Below are 8,247 nucleotides of genomic sequence, written 5' to 3' on the forward strand. Positions count from 1 at the left end.
AACTATTTGTGATGACATTAACTCGGTACTATCTGAATTTTGGTGGGGAAAGAATGATGATAAAAGGAAGATCTCTTGGGTATCTTGGAAAAGGCTTTGTTTGCCTAAGAAGGAAGGTGGAATGGGATTCAGAGATTTGCACTCATTTAATAAAGCTCTTCTTGCAAAACAAGCTTGGAGATTGGTTAATAATCCAAATTCTCTTCTTTATAGATTGTATAAAGGAAGGTATTTCCATTCGACGACATTCTTACAGTCGTCGAATATAACTCAATCCTCTTATGGATGGAAATCCATTCAAGCAGGAAAAGAGTTGATTCAAAAGGGTATGCGTACCCTTATTGCTGATGGACGATTAACTAGTGTGTGGTATGATCGGTGGTTACCTAGTTTACCTCCCCGATGTCTTCAATATCCTACAACGAATCCAGATATGAAGGTTTCAGATTTAATGAATAATGATCAACGTTCATAGAACAGTCAGGTATTGAATTCTTTATTTTCTCCTGAAGATAGTCAATTAGTTCAAAGTATTAGGCTATCAGAGTATGCTGTTCAAGACTGTCTAATATGGCCGTATACTAAGAATATGAAATATTCAGTGAAGTCAGGCTATTGGGTTATGACACATGAATTAGCAGGGGATGAAGTTATTAATCCACCACCTGGTTCTCTAGTGTTGAAATCTCAAGTATGGAAGCTTGATATACTGCCGAAGATTAAACAATTTCTATGGAGACTGTTATCTGGAGCATTATCGACATTTTCTCAATTGTGTACTAGAGGAGTGCATATTGATCCTACTTGTCAACGGTGTTGTTTGGAGGATGAAACTATTAACCATATGTTCTTTGGTTGCCCGTATGCAATTGCTACATGGAAATGTTCGAATATTCCAATCTATAACAGATTTACACAAGATCTCGAGGAGAACATGACGTTAATTTTCCAATTTCAAAGAGATAGTGGAGAAGAACGAGAGATTAGTTTGCTACCATTTTGGATTCTGTGGTTTGTGTGGAAGTCAAGAAATGAATATTTATTCAATAAAAGAAATGTGCAACCAATAGTTGATGCTAACAGAGCAACTCAAGCTATTGCAGAGTGGGTTATGGAAGTAAGAGTGAATCAAAGATCTATAGCTAGATGTATTAACCGGCCATCTGAATGGGAACCTCCGCCTTCACAATGGTTAAAATGCAATTTTGATTGTAGTTTTTCAATGGCTAATGAATTTACTACTGTTGGTTGGATACTCCGTGATGATCGAGGAGGTTTCTTTGGGGCAGCTTCAATGAAGATGCGATCTAATCAGGTTGGGAGTGCTCTAATTGGTGAAGCGTATGCATTTCTTTTTGCTTTACAAAGTATGTGGATGAAAGGTTGGCGAAAAGTTTGGTTCGAAGGAGACAATTTAGAGCTCACAAGAATTGTTAATACAAAAGCTTGGCATTTGGAGTTGGGGAATTTGATGTATGATATCAGGTACTGGATTTCAAGGCTTCCTCAATGTTCGTTGGAGCAAGTTAATAGAGAAAGAAATCAGGCTGCGGACATCATATCGAGAAAAGCTTTGGAATATGATTCTATGTTTATTTATTATAATTCAGTTCCTGTATGGTTAGTTAAATTCTTGTATCATCCATTTACGATTTGATTAATAAAGTTTGTTGTTGTTAAAAAATATATATATATATATATATATATACTGATATTTTGCTTCTAAGCTCAAGACCATCTTTGCTTCTATTGTCCTCTTGCTCAAACTCTTATCGCCTAGAAAAAAACTCCTGCTTTACAGAGCTTCTACACCATCTTTGCTGAATGTATCCAAGATGTGAGCGTGAATGGCCAAAATGCTCTGCACCTTGCGGATATGAATGACAGATCTGAAATTGTTCAAGTCCTCCTCACCGGATGCATCCAGCGAAAGATCAAGAGAAACTCCACCGAGATCAGACTTCGTAGAATGCCGCTTGATGTCGTGAAAACAAATTAAATGGTGATAGTTTAACATGTCTTGCCCTAATTGACATGTCTACAGCCAACTATCAAACATCCAATAAACAATGCAATAAGGTTTATAAAAATTAAAAAAAAAAAAACAACCAATCATTAGGGACAAACATTCTAATTATCTCTAGAAGACAATGTGAATCATATAATATTTAATAAGTCAGACTAAACTAATGTCAAAATTCAAACTGGAAGAGTGAGAGACAGAGATTGAGAGCATGACAATTCTAATACACAAATCTAACGAGCAAACAATGGGGGTACAGAATCAACATGGATGGACATTCACGATTACTTTTCATAGGCCTATAATCTGGAGCCATAAGAAGGAGCAGCTCCTCTCCCAGGTTGAACTAAAAAGACATCCATCGCCAGATCACTACTCTTCTACGGATGATATGTTGGGCTCATTCTTTTTTTTTTTAACGCTGGATTGTATTATTAGCCTTTTAGGCAAAGAGTTCAAACAATGAGAACTATCAAAACAAAAATAGAAAATGGATACACCAGTAGGGATCCAAAGTAAACTAACACACATCTTGCGTATGGATAACTAAAGATTTTCAAATAGAAACTCCATATTTGCTTTTGGAATAGTTGAATCTGGGAGATAATCTTCGTATTAATCCAAAAACACCACGCTTCAGACGGAATTGAGAACGATTGTCATTCTCTTTTTAATACTCCAGTAGGAGCCACTGAGACAAGACAACTCTTGATACTGCTCTATTGATAATAATAGAGTCAAAGAGATTACCGTTCCATATAATTTGATGCTGTTTTTTTGAAGTAACCATAGCTTGCAGCAAGAACTCCATCACCATCACATGAGAAACCATCAACGATTGAAGCCGGTAAGACCCGTCGCCACCATCCGCAGTAGATCTGTCGATTACTTTTTTTAAACGGTTCAATTGAACCGAAACTTTTGTCTTCCCAAATCCATTGGAAGAAGCATACAAGAGAACAATAAAAAACTTTGCTAGATTTAAAATAAATCGGCAAGCAAACAAATGAGATAACCAGAAATAGATCAGATCAAAGAAAGAGAAGCAAAACGAATCAAACAAGCCGATGACGGAGCTATAGAAGCCTCCTATCATCGGCTTGAAACTATAAAAAAAATCTCTCTTTTTCTCTCTTGACGGCTAGGGTTTTCCGTCGAATTAAATTTGTTTTGCTCTATGTTGGGCTCATTCATGAAAGCGTTGTTGTTGTTGTATTTCTTGAGCATTGCCGGTGATAAAATATTTAAACTGGGCTCCAACCTATGAATGGAACCTAATTTGGTTCTCAAAACATATATGCAGCTGTCTCATTATGGAAAATATAGAGAATGGAGAAAATACGAAACAGCTAGCAATGGGACACAAGTCATTCTTTTTTTTTTTTCCTGAACAACAGGACCCAATTGATTCAAGAGCTCCTGTTGACATGGATGGGCATATCATTGATTGATAAAATGGCATGTGGTAGGAAACTCTTTAGGACCCACCTCGTGTAAATACGTAAATTAACCATCTGTGACAACGAAAAGTTTGAATGGTTCTTTCTTTGAAACTTCCCTGGTAGCCAGAATAGGATAGAAAAAAAAAATTACAAAAGATAAGAGTTTCTGCCTACTTCTGCTATCCGCATACTTTTACTGTAGTATTCTTGGTTGAGTGCCAGAATCTCTGTATGGATCGAAGACTTCAACAGGCTGCTGAATCAGGTAGCATCAGTGACCTTTATGCTTTGATCGATGAGAATCCGTGCATACTGGAGAACATCGATGCCCTGCCATTTGTGAACACTCCCCTCCACATCGCTGCAGCTTGTGGGAAAATAGCGTTTGCCGTAGAGATGCTGAATCTCAAGCCCTCTTTTGCAAAAAAGCTGAATACAAATGGGTGCAGTCCGTTGCACCTTGCTGTGGAAAAGGATCAACAAGAGCTCGTCACCTGGCTGCTCAGGATTGATCCCAGCCTTGCTGGCGTTAAAGGTAGAGAAGGCATCACGCTGTTCCATCTCCTAGTGTTAAGAGGGAACGTCGATTTGTGGTGGAGTGCCTCGTAACTTCTCCTGAATGTATTCGAGATGCGAGCGTGACTGGCCAAAATGCTCTGCATCTTGCTGTGATGAACGAAAGATTTGAAGTTCTGCAGGTCCTCACGGGATGGATCCAGAGAATGAGTCAGAAAAATGCTCGCTCTATCGAGTATTCTGTTCTGAATAAGATGGATTTAACAGGCAACACGCCTTTGCACCTTGCAGCATATAAGAATGATCAACAGGTATGTATGCTTTATATCAAGCCAAAGATTTAACAATATTTTCACTCAGCCGACCCTCAGATTTTTGAGGGCTATAGACGATTTAATAAAGATTTCAATATTTTGGAAGCATGGATTTTTTATTTACAAATTTGGAGGTTATTTTATATTTTCTTTTACAAAAATTTTGAGGGCAAATGTTTCATCCGGGTTGGTACAGGACAGACCATTGACTGGTTGGTCATTTTATGCAGATGGTGAGACTGTTACTAGAATGTCGAATGGTTCAGCGGAACGAAGTAAATGGTGATGGTTTAACATTCCTTGATATCTTAAGAAGACAGGGACAAGTTGTTGAAGGTGGAGACTTGGAACAAGCTGTTCTAAAAACCGGATGCAAGGAAGCAACTTCTCTGCCAAAACTGATGAAAATGTATGATTTCTTCAAATCACCAATCACGTTTTGGGCTTACTGCTCCACGCAAACAAGACGCATAAGTTCCGACACATCAGAGGAAGCACGTGGAGTCTTCTTAATTATATGCACTTTGCTAATCACAGCCACTTACCAGACCTCTCTCCAGCCTCCAGGAGGTGTAACCGAATCAGAGGGCCATGCGGTGATGAAACAGACGTTCTTCATCGTTCTATGGGTTTCCAACACCATAGGCTTTTGCTGCGCTTTATTCTACACATATTCTCTCTTGCCAGCTAGAGGCTTGTTGACGCTGTGGTTTTTCTATATAGGAGCGTCTATGTGCGTTTCTTACGCGTTAGGAATGGCTGTGATCTCACCGCGGCCTTTAGTGTTTCTTACCGCGTGCTTTGCCTTGTACCTTCTTTTTCCTCTCTACGTTTTGATGGAAGTTTTCCTAAGGCAATGGCGGAGGCATCAGACAGTAGCACCTGATCCCAAATTGAGCTGGTTTGGAAAGTTTGATACAAAATGTGTGGCGTTTTTTACCAAAAAAAAACATGTGTGGCGTTTTTTTTTACTACAGATTACAGGGGGACAGGGGATTCTAAGAAGGTAAAAGACGCAACACTCAAACATTTGCCGTGTCCCTTGTGACTTTCTTTATTTTCCTTGTTTTGGTAATCGTGAAATACAAAAATATAAGAGTCATTCTAGTCATTACATTTAAAACTAGAGTCGTTTACCTAATGGACTACTTTTTGTCTTTTGTTTACGTCGCGGGCCACTTTGCACTTGTTGCATACTTTCTCTTCTTCTGCGTCATGTGTTTTGTCTTAAAAGCCCTTTTGTTAAATGAAGTTTGGTTTGATGGGGTTTGGTATATAGCGGGAAGGGAAGAAAAACTGGTACCGTCCCGGTTTGGTGTTTCATTTATTAAATGTCTTTTTTAAATTGGTTCACTGCGGTTTGACTCTAAATTGTGGTCGGATCTGTGCATTTATTCCGTCCACAAATATTTCTTACTTTTACTATGTCCATTAAATTGTGGCCAAACTTATGAATTTATTCCATCCAAAAATCTTTCTTATTTCTATTCTATTATATCCACAAAACCTTCTTACCGTACACAAAACTCTTTTACGTCTATTACATCCACAAAACGTTTTTGTATCTATTCCATCCGTATACACTTTTCCAATTCTATTGCATCCACATAATACAAATTACCTAGAGTTAGGTTTAACATATTATATAGGTTGGAGTATCAATCACAAGAATACACAAAAGGCAGATTGTGAAAACGCACATGAGGGATAGAAAGTAAATATTTTGTGGATGAGAGCTTGAGAATTATGTCAGTTTGCTAAGGACGTCCATAAATCTTTCTTACTTCTACTCTGTCCACAAATTGTTGAGGCGTCCACGTAACTCCATCCACACGCTATCCGTCCACATCTTTTCAGATCTGGATTTTGAAATCGAAATTTTGCAGATCTAAATTTTGAAATCCACAAAACACTAAGAAACTAACAAAATGAAACGAGAATCAATTAAAGGATCTAGAAAAACAGAGATGGCTATGCGACGGGAAAAGAAATTAAAAAACCCTAATTTCCCAGATCTGACATTGGGTTTAGCAACGGGAAAAAGAAAGAGAATCACTAGTGTACAGAGGCGAGCAGCCAAAACATAATCACAAACGGGATCAACTGGAGCAAGACAATGTATAAAAGAAAACAATGAAGCAAAGGGTAAGACAAACCATACCTGCCATGGGGGGGGGGAGTTCGAGAACAACGGCTAAGAAGAATGTCGGAGGCGAGCAAGAGGATGGTGGTTAGGGAAGAAGAAAGTCGGAGGCGAGCACGAGGACGGTGGTTAGGGTTCGAGAGAGAAGAAATTAAAAGGAGACGAAAATGGGGGAGGGAGTTCGAGAGAAAAGATGAAAAGGTTAGATCGAAAAAAAAAACTGGGCTCCAATGAAATTCAAATTTGGTCTGCTGCAAGAGGAACCGGTATGAGCGTGGTTTGGTTTGTCTGAATTGGACCAAAATCGATTCTGGTCTAAAGCAAGGACATAGGGGTCTTTTGAGCAAACAACAGTAGAAGAAAAGTATGTAACAAGTGGTAAGTAGCTTAGTGTGAAAATAGAAAGACGAAAAGTGGCCCAGAAAGTAAAAAATTCTTAAAACTATCTATCTTATTAAAACAGGAACATTACAACTTCTTCTAGGTGAATTTTTATAGATGGACCTCATATATTTAAATTAAATGTCTCATTCTTTATATATAATACGTACCATAGTCTAACTTTGCATTGATTTATTTCCTTAAATACAGTTCTTCTTTTTGTCCATATTCCATATATGAATTTTACATTTATTACATGTCGATTTAAATAAGATATATACTAAGAATACTAAAAATATTAATCGTTCTATAATTACCCTATACAATTCATTTAAAATTGATCAGTATACTTTCATTGGCCATATTAATTTTATTAGTACGAATAACATTAGGTAGATAAGTCATAGACACATAGATAAAGATATGACTATTCTTATAACTATGTTGGGCTAATCTACTTTAAAAACAAATAACACATAGCTTCATATATTGTATAGAATTAGTAATATTGTATAGTATTATACTTATACAGTAATACTAAAAACAAACCAAACCGAAATATAATATATATCAAAAATGCTTTGAACCATTACACACAAAATATATTAGACCTCAGAGTTCAAATTCATTTTGAAAGTACGTAATAATTATTTTAAAAATTAAATTTTGTAATGTACAAAAAACATAAGTTTTATATAAAATTTTGTGTTACAATAAAAAACAAACTCGCGATTGCAAAATGTTATTTTTTACATACGAAAGACAGTTTTGATATTGTTCTTTAAACACAAAATTGAATATACAAACTCGATACTACATAAACTAAATATATAGAATACATTTTAAAAAAAAACCCGTGCGTGTGTGCATATGTTTATATAATATATAAATATATTATGTTACACATATTTCATATAAATAATCCCAATGTAAGTTTGTATGATAAATGTTGAAAATACAAAATATATAGCACTATATATTTAAATAATATAGAAAAAATTACTTTACGTTATTATAAAATTTAAAAATCAAATTTAGTAATTAAACACATTGCTTATTTAAACACATTAGTACACATTGTTATTTATCAAAAATTTATATTAATACACATTGCGATCATGTATAACATTTAGTAAAAACAAAATAAAATAAAATTGACTCCCGCTCGGTCGAGCGGGGTCATGATCTAGTTACATGTAAAACTAGAGTTATCTGAGTAATTTCTCTTAATTATATGGTTTGTTTTACTATTTAGAATGAATAAATATTTGATAAAAATATGTAAAATTCGGAAAAAAATTAGAAAAATAAAAAAATCAATAGAATAACAAAATAATAACGAGAAAAATAAAAAGAAGTTGAAGAAGATACAGATGTGTTGGAGAATTTAATGTGATAATTGCGTATATAACTCTACAAACATTTGTT

The 8,247-nt window shown here is 35.8% G+C and overlaps 1 pseudogene; it reads left to right on the forward strand.

The window, feature by feature from the left end:
- The first annotated feature begins 3,557 nt into the window (after positions 1 to 3,557).
- On the forward strand, positions 3,558 to 5,557 carry LOC108832822 (ankyrin repeat-containing protein BDA1-like; annotated as a pseudogene).
- Positions 5,558 to 8,247: the final 2,690 nt, after the last annotated feature.

The sequence above is a fragment of the Raphanus sativus genome, chromosome 1 (assembly GCF_000801105.2).
Source record: "Raphanus sativus cultivar WK10039 chromosome 1, ASM80110v3, whole genome shotgun sequence".
NCBI lineage: Eukaryota > Viridiplantae > Streptophyta > Magnoliopsida > Brassicales > Brassicaceae > Raphanus > Raphanus sativus.